Here is a 16,341-nt window from a genome sequence, read left to right on the forward strand (position 1 = left end):
TACAACTATAAACATAAGTATTTAGAATGAAGCTTAGCAGCATGACCACTTAATAGAAAACAAAAGTTCCCCTTAGGATCTATGATCTCCTAGCCATGAACTTTTGAGCAGGTTATGGTACCAGACATAAGATCCTTCCTACGGTGCAGGCCTCATATCCAGTCAGATATGTGAACCTCAGTAACCGCTATGCCAATATCGTGCCAGTGGGCACAACCTGCCAGCATGTCATATTGTAGCACACAGAATTCAGAGCAGACCATTGGTGTCTTTTCTCCCTCTGCAGCCTACTTAACATCTTTACTGCTATGTAAGCTAGCCAGCAGGCCAAGTGTTTCCTGCTCAGTTTGCAGCTGATTTCTCTATATCCTACACCCTCTAAGTGGTGTAGGGTCTTACCGTCTAGTTATGGTGGGCAACCGAGAGAAATGACAATAGCCTACATTATTATAGGTGCGACAGCATTGTCCATTAATACAGGACACTACTGTCCAAACTCCCTTTTGTAAAGTGTGTGTGTGTGTGTATGTGTGTGTGTGTGTGTGTGTCTGTGTGGCATTTCTCTTTAATTAGCTAATAAACTGGTGGATTTCTATAAAGCTTGTTCAAGAATCATCAGTTTTGACTAACCTACTCCCTACCCTCACTCAACCTCTATCCCCACTTAAATTTTAACCCCAAGTATATCGCCCCTCCTTTCACCTCACCTATGTTCAACTGTCCCCTCTAACTGAATACTTCTCCTGGGTTGAAAGACCCTAAGTTTTCCTGTAACCTTAACAAGCACCCTGCATTTTGGTTAAGTCTTTGTCAGTATTTGATTTCGTCATTCCCCATGCCCGGCCATGTTTGAACCCTTCGCTGCTCCCCCTTCCCCTACCTTGGTCCTCCAGTCTATTTTCATTTTACCTGTATTACACTACCCCCCTTCCCTCAAGGCTTCCACCCTGAGTGGTATGCTCCTAGTTTCCTGGCTTCTATGTGTACTCCAGCATAAACACATAAAACAAAAGATATATGATATGATATGATATGATATGATATGGTATGATATGATATGATATAGATCATGTGGCTTGTGTCTGAACCTGGCTGACCTTACTCAGTATAATTTTTTCCAGTTTCATCCATTTACCTGGAAATTTCATGGTTCCCCTTTTCTTTACAGCTGAGTAATATATCATTATGCATGTGTACCACATTTCCCTTGTGTCTCTTCAGTGACTGATGGGCATCTTTGCTGATGCTCTTTCCTGGATTTTGTGAATTAAGCTGCAATGAACAAGAATGTGCAAGTGTCTCTGTGGTGGGAGACAGACTCCACTAGGTGTGCGCCCAGGAACGATACAGCTGACCCAGCGAGCACTTCAAGTCCTAGCTTTCTGTGAACCTTCCAGGATGATTTCTACAGTGACTGTGCTACTCAACACTCCCACAAACAGTAGATCAGGGCTTCCTTCCTCACATCCATGCCGGCATTTGTTTTCATTTCTATCCTAATCATAGGTATTCTGAATGGGCGGAGCTAAACTCTTCAATAGTTTTAATCTGCACTCCTGTGATAGCCAAGGATGTTAAACTCACTTTGAAGTGTTGAGAAGCCACTGGCACTTCTTGTGAGACCTTTTGTTCATGTCCATAGCCTATATTTTATTAGGGTTGTTTGTTTTCTTGATTTTTTTAAGTTTTTTTTTTTTTAGGTTCTCAGCAAGGGAAAGTAGCAACCAAGGGAAGAGGCAGCCCAGAGAGTCAATCTTTGGCAGCTGTACATTGGATTAGTCTCTGAAATATATAGCGAATGTAACAAACTAAATATTAGGTGGATTTTAAAGAGGCTGCACCCATCAGAACAGGACAGAATATTGAAACAGTACAGATAACAAATGCACTTAGAAATATTTAAATAGAATTTAAAAATAAAATCAACAATAAAACAAAGTCAAATAAAAACAAGAGAATGAAAATAAAGAAATAACGAGAAGGTAGAAGAAACCGAAAGATGTGGGAGAAGGAGCCAGCCCCAGCTGCACAGGCCTATAATCCTGATACTCAGGAAGCTGAGGCAGGAGAATCCTAAGATCACAGTTAGAATGAGTAATTAGAGAGGAACCTTGTCTCAGAAAGAATTGTTCCAATTTCAACAAAGGGCCAGGGATGCTGCTCATTGGTGTGAAGTCCTGAGTTTGCCCCTCAGTACTCCAGGGAGAAAGAATGAAAAGCATGATTTGGGAAATCCTACTTTAATCCAAGAATTCTAATATTAATCCAACACAGAGAGGAGGGGGGTAGGCTGGAAGGAAATAATTAAATCAATCATAGAAGAAAGTCTCCCTGATGACAGTCAAGCACAAGAGTCAATGCTGCAAGGACTGATCACAGTGGCCATGCCTAAATATGCTCTCCTGAAATCTAAAACATCAAAGATAAAGAGGAGATGTAAGACTTCCACAAGAAGAAAAAGAATCTACAAATGTATTAAACTTTTCATCAATCATACTGGATTTTCAAAGAAAGCAGAGCAAAGAGCAAAACTGGCAAAAATTCTGATCAATTATTTTGTACCTAAATTCAATACCTATCCAAACTATCAGTCTAGTGTAAGAATTTTATAATAACTTTGAATTTAAGGACTCAGAAATGGTAGGTTCCAATTGTCCTTCCTGGGAAACTTGTCTGTTACTATGTGCAGGGAAAAAATGAATAGAATAGAAGAGGGAAAAAACACATAGATCAAGCCAGAACTGCAGTGATCACAAAAAATACCTCGAGATGATACCCATGCAGTAATGCCAAAACTAGAAGTGCAGGATGGAATGGGAGCTTTAAAATGTCTTCAATTAAGCCAACATTCTTACTTCAGTGACAGTGTAATGAAAAAACCTGGGAAGTTTCTGAAATTCATAAGGACCACCCAACATGGTTAGAACAATCTCTAGGCTGCCTGAGCAAAATCATAAAAGATAGGAACTTGGATAAACATTTGCATCTTCTGAAATTTGATTTTCTTATTTGAAAAGCAAATGGAAGTAAGATGTGGTGGCACACACCTTTACATAGGTCTTGAGAAGCTGAGACAGGAGCATCATGAGTTCTGGGGTGTGTCCTAAGACTTTGTCTCAAAATGAAAACTGAATATAGAATAATTCCTGGGCTGGAGAAATGGTTGAGCAGGTAGAAGTGTACCTGTGAAGACTGGAGACCTAACTCCCATCTTCAGGACCAGAGCCACGTAGGGAAAGCAGGGCACAGATTCCCACAAGTTGCCCTCCCTCTGTCTTCCTCATGTGTTCTGTGGCACACATGTACCCACAGGTGTGCAAACATGCATGCACACACACACACACACACACACACTCCCACACAATTCACTCCCATACAATAAGAAGAAGAAATTAAATAATGCCTACTTCGTGTTGTATTGAATAGTAGATGAAATCATGCATACAAATTACCTAGAACATTGCACTCAGCATTTTCCCTTAAAAGTCTTATTTTTATTATCCTTTCTGTACCAAAAGAAAAAAAAGAAAAACAAGTCAATTAGAGATGTGGAGAAAGATAAAATGAAGCTGTCAAGAAATGTCATATGTCAAATCAAATAAAAAAATACAGTGTGATTTTGAGTGACTGAAGGAATGCGAAGCTGAAATCAGAATCTGTTTGATCTGAAGATGGGGGTTTTTGCCTCGGAGTGCCACAGGTTTAGATTTAAGATTATTTTCACTCTCCGTTAAGTCTAATCAAACTACTTGGTTCTCTACTGAATAATATTTACATAATCACAGTTTCCAACTGCCATTTAATGGTATTCAGTTTAAGAAACTAACCTCTCCTCAAAGCACAGAAGACTTAATTATAGCCGCGGATCAGAGTATAAATGCAATAAACTTTGATCGTGGAAAACGAATGATGGAAAGTTGAGAGGAGCCATAGAAAAGTAGGGGAGGAAGTGTGTGGTCCTCACGTACTCTCCAGACACGATGTCTACCCAAGAAACGGTAGTCCCGTCTGCTGCAATGGCTTTAATGGCAACCCAAAGAAGACGTTTTAAACAATGTAACTTGAGAAATGGTGCAGGAGAGGAAGAGTGTTGTTCATTAATGTGCTGGAGTCTGGGACTTCCAAAGCCACCTTGCCTCTTGGGACTGGAGCCTGACAGCTCAGGGCGGATGTCCTGCATGCAGGCAAGAGGATAATGTCCCTGTGATTTTATGCCTGGTTGCTACTGGAAATTTTTCTTACATGTTTGAATTTCTTATATTACTTACATTTTAATGAATCAAAAATCTCTCATCCTCCTAGCCAATGCATATTTATAGAGTGCTATTCTGCTCCAGAATCCAGGTCCTGGGGATTAATAAATATAATCCTTGCAGTCAAGTAAAATCTAAATTCTTATCAGTGAGACTGACAGTAAGATGGAAATTATTTGATCAATAAGCTGATTTCAAATAATTAGTTCTACAGAGATGTGTTGTAGAGGGGAATGTACAATCTATCTAGGGAAATCAAGAGAGGGTTCTAAAGAGAGGGGGAAAGAGAGACCTGAACAAGGAGAAGGTGACCGACCATTTCAAGGTGTGGGAAAGTGTTGCCTGAAACCAGAAGTGTGGCCTGCTCACAGGCTGGAAGGCAGGTTAGTTGGTCAATAGAATGGGTAAGGGGAAGATTATGAGTAACTTCAGAAAGCAGGTGGAGGCCAGACTTGATGGGCTCTTCTGGGTCACAATTAGTAATTTGATTTTTGTCTAATTAAAATGCAAAGTTATTAAAGAATGTTAAGTAAAGGCGTGATACCTGAATTGACTCTTACTTAATAAATTTGTCATTTGAATCAGGCAATATGATTACACAGGCAATGATTTTAATCACTTTCCAACTAGGAACAGAATAAGCTGTCATCCGGGAGAGGGAACAGGATGGGAGACTAGGTGATGTGACAGTTTCTAAACAAGGTAATAGTGGAGATGATGAAATGTCTAAATCTGAATGTATTTAAAGGAGAATGAAAATGAATGCATGGAGGATGGATGGATGGATGGATGGATGGATGGATGGATGGATGGATGGATGGTTGGTTGCATAGATAGATGGATGGATGGATGCATGCATGGATGCATGGATGGATGGATGGATGGATGGATGGATGGATGGATGGATGGATGGTTGGTTGGTTGCATAGATAGATGGATGGATGGATGCATGCATGGATGCATGGATGGATGGATGGATGGATGGATGGATGGATACATAGGTGAATGGAGTGAATGGATGCATAAGTGGGTGGGTGGATGGATGGATGGTTACATAGATGGATGGATGGATGGATGGATGGATGGATGGATGGATGGGTGGGTGAGTGGATGAGTGGGTAGATGCTATGTAGAAAAGCAAAGGCTCTACTGTAGCTGCCAGAATTTTGTCAGGAAAAAATGCCAAAACTGTAGTCAGATTTTTTTTTGACTCCAGCTCCCAAATAATGATAGGGAGACTTCTTATTAAGTACAAAAGCTTGGCCTTAGCTTAGGCTTATTCCCAAATAGCTATTATAACTTAAATTAACTTGCTTATATTAATCTACATTCTGCCACATGACTCATTAGCTTTGATCAGTACCCTGTATCCCACTTCCTCTGTGTTTAGCTGATACATTCTCCATCTCTCAAATTCTTCCCCAGAGTTTCACTCTCTCCCCAGACATCCCACCTATCCCACCTCACTATTGGCCATTCAGCTCTTCCTTAAACCAATCCAAAGGTAGAGACACAAAAATATTATTCTACAACACAAAATTATGTGAATGGTGATGCCCTTTGCTTAATTGAGAATTTGAGGAGCAGTCGTTTAGTAGGAGCAGAGACTTAATTCTGCCCCTACGTTTTAGTCCTATTAAAATATGAAGCATCCTTTTGACATTCGGGTAGCAGCAATATATGTAAGACTGATGCCAGAGAGAAGCTCTACACAGAGGTGCAGTTTAGAAGTCCCAGAGGTGGACTGCATTTTACAGCCATGGCATTCCATATGATCTCCATGAAGAGAATACAACCAGAAGTCAGAAGAAGACACCCCAGTGAAATTTCCCCACTTGGTAATCCATAAGGAAAACCACAAAGGCTATGAAGGAGAGACTGATGAGGTAGGATGTCAATCAACCAATATGCTATGACACTGGGAAGAAAGAGGGGCAATTTTCAGCCGAGCAGGGTGGTCAGCTATGCCAGTTGCTGACGAAAGCACTGTATAAGGAAGAGTTGGAATTACCTAAGGTAAGAGCAGCTCCCCTGGAATAGCAGAGACAAGCCCCACCAGCATGGCTGGAGGGGGAACAGGAGATGAAGAATATGAATTTGGAAGTTCAGATTGGTTTTTAGAGACATTCTGTCAAGAAACAAGAAAACCTTGGTAACTGAGCAAGAGATGAAGTCAAAACAGGGTTTGTTTTTACTAGCTTTGTTTAAAGTGGCAATATCAAAGTCTGTTTGTAAGCTAATTAGAATGATTAATTAAACAGGCAACTTGCTATTGGAGAGAAAGACATACATGCAGTAATGAAGTTTTTTAGGAGACTGTAAATGATGGGAACGCCATCCAAGCCCAGTTCTTGCAACTGCATACTATGGCTCAAGGACCTGTTACCCACACCGACAGATGGAAGGCGAAGAGCTCTAGGTTCATGCACATTGACAAGGGGTGGAAAGGAAACACTTCTCATGTGACTGCATCATTCTCTTCATAAAGCCAACCTTGCTGTAGAGTTAGCCTTAACATGAGCTGGTTAACTTGTTAACCACTGCAGTCTAGCATACTGTTCGGGATGCTGTAGAGTTAGCCAGGAGATGAACTGGTTAACTTGTTAACCACTGCTGTCTAGCATACTGTTCAGGATGCTGTATAGTTAGCCAGGAGATGAGCTGGTTAACTTGTTAACTACTGCTGTCTAGCATATTGTTTGGGAGTTAAGGAGGGAGGAGGGGTGTGAAGTGTGCCTACGACAAGGCAAAGCAAATATCCAGGAAGCTATTACACTGTTGAGCTGTCTTGAGCGATTGGTGGAGATTCTGGATGATAATATAGAGGGGAAAGGACTTGAGACAGTTTGTGGGTTTTCTCTAGAAAGATTAATCTATTCAGCTGCAGACATGGAATTAACTGATAACTGACCATGAGGACAGGAAAGGTGACAGGCGGGAAAGGAGGAAGAAGAAGACATGGGAGACAGTGGTACAGTAAAAACAATTAAAGGGTTGTGTCCCAACACAATTGCGTTTCCAAAGGTGCTACAACAGGAACCCCACCACAACCACCATCATTCTGCACCTCTTTTTCAGAGTGACTTTGAGGGGTAAATTTCCCCCTCCCTTTAGATCTAAGTTCACCATACATGTCATTTTAACTCACAGAATTTAACAGAAATTGTATAAATGAGCTTCTGGAGCAAAACATTAAAGGATCTGCAGCTGCCACCTTTGCTAAGTAGAATGCTCACTTTTGAGATCCAGCGGCAAGCAGGGAAGCCTAAGGGGAATGTGTGGAGACCACCCTGATAATCATGGGGAGAAGGGCGGGAGGGAGGGAGGAAGAGGGGGAGGGAGGGAGGAAGAGAGGGAGGGAGAGAGAATCTCATAGTCACCATCAAGGCTCCAGTAAACCAAGCCATCTCTTCTAAGTCCATTCACTGTCTGACTACAGCCCCATGAGAGACTCCAGCAGATGTGGGGATGAAGAACCATCCAGCAATTCCTTCCCAATTCTGACTCACAAAACTGTGGGCAAATTGGTGCTTTATTGTACAGTGTCACATAGCTAGTTATAAAGTTATAAAGTACGCCTCAACCTTGTCGTCAGCCACTAGAAGGAGATGAGGAGTGCAGGTATGCTGAGATGTGGAGAACCATGGCGGGGCTAATACAGATGAAAGATTTGAAGTTCCCGTGAGCCCGAGGATCTTCTGAAGTGGAAGGCTCTCAATAAGGAGTTGCCAAGACTAGAGATGGTACAAAATATTGACAAATAATTGAAAACAATATTTTAAGCTAATTCTGTCACAACTGATGCAACGATGGTGAAGACAGTCTCAAGACTGGGTGGTTGTGGTGTGTCAGAGGAACCAGCAAAGTCAAGGGACCACTACACAGATGCTGCTGCCAGAAATACTGATAAGGAGACAACTTACCAGCTAAGGGCATGTTCTTGGGACCAGATTATCTTTCGGACCCTGCTGGAACCCCTGGGTATGTTATCAGGCAAAGCACATGATCTCTTTACACCCCACTTTACCCAGCTATAAAATGAGGGTGGTGTTAACATCTACCGTAGACTACAATTGGGATTAGATAAGATAATGTTTTAAACTGCTTAGAAGGGTCCAGGAAAAGAGAGGTTTCCCACTAAATGGTAGTTCTGATTGTCACTGGCACCAGAGATAAAGGCAGGCAGCAGAGCAGGAGCTGGGGAGCCAAGGATGAAGGTCAGTGAAGGACAGCGACAAGGTGGGGTAGCAGGTGGCAGCATCTGACAAAGTGCTTCAAAAGGCTGTGGTCTTTGAAGTTGAAAGCGAGTGCCATGATTAATTAAAAGCTGGAAGGGGGAATAAGGAAGACACCCCCCTTTAAGGCACAAAATCAAAAGTGTCTATGTGAGGAGGCCTCAGAGAGAGCAGTGTCCTTGGGGACAGCCAGGTTCCATCACAGGAGAGAAACAGTGAAACAGCTCGGGGGAGATAAAGGTTTATGGCTGTTGATGGCAAACTATGAACTCCAAAGGCTTTGGACAGATGAAGAGGAACAGAAGGGTCCGTTTCAAAATGGATAGAGCCATGTGATGATAAAAGCTCGGCAGTGACAGGTTCTCTGATGAAGATGAAGGGGTGAAGCTGAAATATTCATGACCTACATGGGGTTGGTCCAGGAAGTCTCTCCGGGAGAAGTGTGGAGAGATCCGAGACCAGCTGTGTAGTCTTAGGGTTTGTGGCAGTGTCTATGGGAGCTCACAGGAACCATATCGAAACTCCTTTCTTATGTAAGTCTTTAAAGGTACCTGGGAGGGAGAGAGGGAGAGAGGGGGAGGGAAGGAGACATACACAGGGAGGGGGAGGGAGGAAGGGAGGGAGGGAGGGAGGGAGGGAGGGAGGGAGGGAGGGAGGGAGGGAGGGGGAGAGAATGTATTGTTGAGACCAGGGCGTGAGGTCACGTGTCTTCCTCTATCATGATCCATCTTATTGGACTGAGCCCAGGTCTCTCACTGAACTCAACATTTGGCCAGGTTGAGTTCCAGAGAATTCCAGAGAGTTCCAGAGAGCCCTCAGGATTCACCAGTCTTTGTCTCCATAACGCCGAGGTTACAGACATGTCTGGCTTTTTACATGGGTTCTAGGGATTTGAACTCAGGTCATACTTGCAGAGCAAGTGATCTTACCCACTGAACCATCTCCCCAGCTCCATGGGAATTCTTAGCACTGCAAAGAAGGGATAAACAGCACTCTCCTGTGTCACCTTAAAGAACACGCTGGATCCCTGGCTACAGAGAGCAGTGGGGCCTGGCAAGGGCAGGGAGGCCACACCAGATGGTGAGAGGACCAAATGAGATCCAGAAACACTGAAAGTAAGGTTTACAGAGAAAACAATAGACCCAACTTAGAACAACCAATCAATCAGAAAGCAAAGAAGGGGAAAATCCCCTGCCCTGCTCTGAGGTTGCAAAGAAAGAAGTGGAAAGTCTCCAGAAACCCTACAAAAACAAAATGTGAGACAAGAGATCTCTGTGTGCTGTGATGGGTGCTGCTGGAGAAGGAACCTGGGTGCCCAGAGAAGGGCCCTGGTCCCGACTTGCAAGCTGACTTGCGAGATGAAGCTAATCCTCAGAAAAACAATGGAGCCAAACTATTCTGCTGAAAGAAGTTAAAAATAAATAAAATAAAATAAAACCCAAAAGTACTGTTAACTCTATGCACACTCACATACACACACACACACACACACACACACACTCCCCTGACTAAGCCAGAGACTGCTCCAGAAACATGGGAACATGGGACTGAAGTTAAGCTGGACAAGTATGCACTCAGGCAAACACTGCAGGATGTTGAGGGCAAAGCACAGAGCAATGGGAAGGGAGCATGCCGCTGCAATGGGAAGGGAGCATGGTGCTACAAAGGGAAACATGCAAGGCCCCTCCGGAGCCACAGACCCTGAAAATGTGGCCAGGAAGTGCTACCCACCACCAAAGAAGCAGGCATCAAGCCACGGGGCACCCATGCTGAAGGCTGGAGAGGCTTGTTCTCGGTGGGAGAGGCAGACAGAGGACCAGTTCAACACAGAAATTCAACTCAGAAGCAAAACAGAGCACAGATTTCACCTAGTCATTCTAGCCGGTCTTTTTTGAACACTGGGGAGATAGATCGGCAGCTGTTTGCCCACTGGCAGGGTTCAGAGTGCAAAGATACCCCAGGAATGGAAACCCAGAGTCAGCACATAAAACTAGAGATACTGACAATTATACTATTTTCTGGTTTTGTTTTGATTTCTTTTTTATTATTTTAACTTTTACTTTCATATTTTTGTTTTAAATTTTTTGTTTTCATTTTTATTTTGCTTAAGTAAGCTCTATGATTGCTCTGCTTTTTTTCTGCACTAAATCTATTGTGCTCTCTATTATTTCTCGTGCCTTCATCCTTCTGTTATGGTTTTTTATTGTGAAATCCTCCTCACAGTCTCATCAATCTCTCCAGGCTGTGAACTCGGCAAGCTGTAATAGCCTGACAAGATATGCCCACAGGTAAAATAGTGACATGTATTATGAGAGTAACCAACCACTTTCTGATTGAATCTAAGACCTGCTCCATGAGATGAAACCTATTCCTAACACTGTTAAAAGGCTCATGAACCTATGTAGAGACAAGTCATGGGTCCTAAGGGTGAACCTAATACTATTATTTTGGGAAATGGATATCCTATTAAAATGACTCCTACTGACTTATTGCTATACCCGTGGGTCAGAGCATTTCTCAACCCTACTCAGAGAAGCGTCTTGTAGATGGCTATTAACACAGAGACCCTCAACTGGTCAACAGGCAAAGAATAAGAAATTTCAGCATTCTCAGTTCTAAATGGGACATCTGTGTCACACCCTTGTCCCTAAAGTTCGGGGATCTTCATAGAAGAGGGATTGGAAGGATTGGAAGGGCCAGAAGTAACATCAAGGAAACAGTGTTTTCTAGATGCAACAGAGACATTGCACATGTGAGCTCACAATGATTATGACAGCATGCATAAGACAGGTACAAGTTCAAATAGGCATGCATAAGACATGTACGAGTTCAAACAGACAAAACTCTTAGCCTAGAGGTAGAAGGCAGGAATGCAATCCCACCACTCACTGAGAAGCTATTAGCATTTTATAGCTTCTGAGAGAGGGAGAGTCAGTTTTCTTTAATGCTGTGGCCCATGGTAGGTCAACCACAGCCAGGGAAGTCCCTACTTTCAAGATTAGTTGTTTAACACAGACTTTATGGGGAGGATGAAGAAAACTCAGATTTTATGGGAAGGAAAGTCATAGTGAAGAGAGAGGTAATGGGAGAAGTTGGAGGAGAAGCGAATATATTCAAAATACATTGTATAAAATTCTCAAAGAATTAATAGAAATACTTTTAAAATATGCAATGTCTTCCAAGAAGGTTCAAACAAGTCAATGAATGATGTGAAGACAGCAACTCAGAGCCTGAATAAAGAGGTCAATTATGTGGATGAGAAAGTCTGCAACATGGATTAAAAATTTAGTAACATAAATAAAATCATTAAAAAATGATAGTCTGAAAAGAAACCAAATAGAAATATTGGAAATGAAAAAGTCAAATAAATTTATCAGATAAAAACTATGAAAAACAGCATCAATAGACTAGATTAAGCAGAAGAAAGACTACCGTGGATGGAAGACAAGGTTAAAAAAATCACATTGATACAGCCATAAATAAAAAGTAATCAGGCCTGGTGGTACAGTCCTATAATCCCAGCTACTAAAGGATGCCATGCTGTGGGACAATGGTCTGTATCCTTTCAATTATATTTTAAATAAATGCTGATTGGCCAGTGTCAGGCAGAAAGTATAGGCAGGACAACCAGACAGGAAGTAGAGGCAGGTCAAGGAGAACAGGAGAATTCTGGGGAGAGGAAAGCTTGGTCAGCAGTTGTAACCCAGCCACAGAAGAAGAAAGGTGTGACTGCCTCACTGAATAAGGTACCAAGTCACATGGCTAGCATAGACAAGAATAATGGGCTAATATAAGTTATAAGAATTAATAAGAAGCCTGAGCTAATGAGCCAATCAGTTTGTAGTTAATGTAGACTTCCGTGTGATTTTTTTGGGACTTAACGACTGTGGGAACAGGGCAGGACAGAAACCCTGACAACAGTGCCAGGACTGAAACATCACAAATTCACAAGTTCACAAGGATCACAAGTCCAAAGGTAACCTGGGCTACAGAATGAATTCAAGGCCAGTTTGAGCAACTTAGTGAGATTCTGTCTCAAAATAAAAACTAAAATAAAGATGAAGATATATCTAAGTCATGAAGGACTTGCCTACCAGGCAAGAAACAACAGCCACACGTTCCCACCATCTTCTGCTGCCACATTTTCCCAACCATGGTGGATTCTATTTTTTAAAGCCATGAACCAAAATAATCCTCTCCTCCTTTTCATTGTTTATGTCGTATGTTTTGTTAGAGAGACAAGAAAAGGAGCTACCATGCCTTAATAATTTTACTGTTGTTGCTATTTTATTTCTTTTTCCCTTTTCTGATTCCTGCTCTTGAAGACCTTGGGTTCCAGATTCCACAACAAAAGAAAAAGAAAGAAAATGATACTAAAGCATTCTCATGACTTTGTAGAACTCGAGGACATTATCAAAAGACCAAACCTGATCATCTATAGAATAAATAGATGGGCTACCCTGTAGAAGGGAAGAAGGATCTGAGATTTAAAAAAAAAACTAATTTATAGAAAAATCTATTCAATGAAATTGAAGTTTCTCATACCTAGGGAACAATATGGACAAAATACATCTAGAACCTCCCCAAGATAAAAGGCTCTCCAAGCCAATTTACTGTTTAAATTGCAGAACAAATAAAACTAAACTCTGGAAGGGAGAAAACCCAACTCTTTTACAAAGACAAATCTACTCCCTAATATCTGGGAAAGCATGGAATCATAAAGATCAGATTCTTGAAGTAAATAACTGCTGAGCAAGATGATTCTGTCCAGAGAAAATATTCTTTTTAATTGATGAGTACATAAGGATCTTCCAAGACAAGCACGGAATAAAGCCATTTATGATTACTTGGCCAGCATTACAAAAGATGCTTAAGAGAATGATACACACAGACAAGGAAGAAACTCACTACATGGTTGCATTAAAAAAAATAATAATTAATCCCACAAAGGGACCAGATAAATAAAGAACCAGGAAAGAATCAAACTGTGTAGTTCAGAAAACCAGAGCTCCATGAAAAATAAGGAAGAAAGGGAGAAACACTCTTTGAACCGACTAAGAAAACAACCAGTAAAACCAACAAATACTTCTGTACAATAACCTTAAATGTTAATAATTCAGTTCCCCAACTAAAGGATACAAACTTGTACAGGAGAAATGGATCAGCAATTAAGCGTGTGTTCTGCACTTACTGAGGACCCAAATTCAACATACTGGATGTTCGTGAATGAAGAAGTTATTATGAAACCCATAGCTTTGCACAGAGAGCATACACTAATGCAATTATTAAAGAGAAAATAAACAAATAAACTGTACCTCAAGAGTGGGGTGTGGATGACCAGAGGCAATCTGCTCTTTTGTTTGTAAGGCCGAGTGGGAGAATCAATATGATCCATTCATGATAGCTCAAAAGATGATTTCTCTCTGCCAGGGACACAAAGGTTGAGTCGCCTGACCCTGAATGATTTAACGGGCATCAGACACTCAACATCTCCCATGGGAAAAGAATGGAGCATTGTTCATCTTCACAGTACCCTGACAAAAATCAGGAAATAGAGCTTCTTCTGGCAAGGAAACATCCCAGGCATGTGGCATGAGGAGCTTACAGTGCTTTGCGGGAGAAAGGAGTTCTTCCTCTCTTTGTGCTCATAATTGGCATCACCAGGCTGCAGGGGGATAATGTCTCAGTGAGGAGCCTCTTACACTCCACACCTAAACATAGCTCACGGTGGTGCTGCCTGGATGCAGACCACACATCAGCTTCCTTAAGTTTATTCATGATTTTTTTAAATTATTTTGTTTTATACATCCTGACCATAGTTTCCCCTCCCTCCTCTACTCCTAGTCCCTCCCCTCACACATGCCCCCTCCACACCCCTCCAATCCACTCCTCCTCTGTTTCTCTCCAGAAAAGGCCAGGCCAGGCCTCCAAGTGGAGATCAACCAAACAAGTTGCAGTAAGACTAGGTGCCTCTCATATTAAGGCTAGAAAAGGCATCCCAGTATGAGGAACAAGGTCCCAAAGCCAGCAAAAGAATCAGAGACAGCCCCTGCTCCCACTGTTAGAGTCCCAGAAGAAGACCAAGCTACACAACTGTCACATACGCAGAGAGCCTAGGTCAATCCCATGCAGGCTCCCTGGCTGTTCCGTCTCTGTAGGCCCCTGTGAGCCTAGGTTAGTTGATCCTGTGGGTTTTCTTGTAATGTCCTTGACCCCTTTGGCTCCTATATCTTCCCTCCCCTTCTTCTGCAGGACTCCCTGAGGTCTGCCTAATGTTTGACTGTGGGTCTCTGCGTCTGTTTCCTCCAGTTGCCGCATGAAGCCTCTCTGATGACAGTTCTCATCTTGCTTTTAACTGTGTCACCTTGGATTAATCATCTCCCCCATATGAGCTCGTTTGTCTTTGGGGTTCTCCATAGACCAAATGTGCAGCTTGGACTGGTCCGATCCATGCATGTCTCTGATGCTATTAAGCGTCTGGCATGTGTGCTAGGCACCAAGTACAAGGGCACACTGGGAACACAGTCTTTGAGAGACAGACATGAGCAGAGGTCCACACTACAGTGCTGGGTGGGGACTGTGGCAGCGTGAAGAGAAAACTGGTGAAACTTAGAGGAATCCTTGCTGCTCTTCTGTCTCACATGTGACAAATTCTGTCCAATGGGAGGCCAATAAAAGTATGTGACTCATGAGCAAAGGCAGAGAAGAGCCCACCTGAACCCTCCAAGCTCCGTGTACCTTGGTGTGATGTTCCTGGGATGCCTTATGCTGAGGCAGTAAAGCTAGAAGAGTTAGACAGCACGAATGCCTGGGTCAGCACACGCTAGGTAGATCACGGGTTCGAATACCCCATGATGAGCTTTGAGTGAGCAATGAATAAACTCCAACCATTAAGACTGGGGAGAATATTTGTTACTGTGACCAAACTTATTCTATCTCTACTGATTCAAACAAAACAAATAACCAATGGTTGAAACTGAAATTGCTAAGCTGAGTGGGTATGATTAGCTTCTGGGTTTTAGACTGGCTGAGGTCAATGTTGAATTGATCGTCATAACAGAGAAAGATTGATCCCATTACCCTTAATCTCTACTGCTGAATTTCTTACAAATAAGTGTGGCAGAACACATTTCAAAGTTTTCCTGGAGGAACCCACCCACCTACACTCATATTCACACAACTAGTTCAGAAGCAAGGTACCACCTGGGGAATTACAGTCCCACGCCTTCTTGGCCACAATGATTAAGTTAGCAATGGGAATGTAAAACGAGCCATCCCAGAGGAAGCTCTGAGCCTGTGATGTGTTTCTAAGAGCGTCACTGGGGAGCATGGCTCTTTCTTGGTTATGTGTAGAGATGTAAGGCTATAGCCATTGGAAAGAATCTGCCTAAAATAAAAACAGCAAAGATAAAGCAAGAGAACCCAGATATTACTGTTTATTCTGTCTGGTCTAAAGCAGGTCGTAACTCTGGGTCATGCTTTGGATCTCAGCTCCAATCAGATTCTCTACCACCCCTTCTCTAACTCCTGGAATTCTCCTGGTGTCTTCTTAAGTCTCATTGTACATCCACAAATGTCTCCACATCTTTCCTGAACATTCCTGTCACCTTGATTAAACTGAAACTACCTTCTGAAAAGCACCACTTCCCCTTCAGGCCTTACATAAGCAGCAGATTTCCTCCCCCCCCACCCCGCTTCCATGGGGTTCTCCTAGCTCCACCTATTGTTTGGGCGTGGGTCTCTGTATCTATTCCCATCAGATGCCAGAGGAAGCCTCTTGATGACAATCAGGCTGGCACCCATTTGGAGTTCTGGTGTGGCCTCTGTGCTTGCTTGCTTGCTTACTTATTTTT

The sequence above is a fragment of the Arvicola amphibius genome, chromosome 3 (assembly GCF_903992535.2).
Source record: "Arvicola amphibius chromosome 3, mArvAmp1.2, whole genome shotgun sequence".
NCBI classification, from domain to species: Eukaryota; Metazoa; Chordata; class Mammalia; order Rodentia; family Cricetidae; genus Arvicola; species Arvicola amphibius.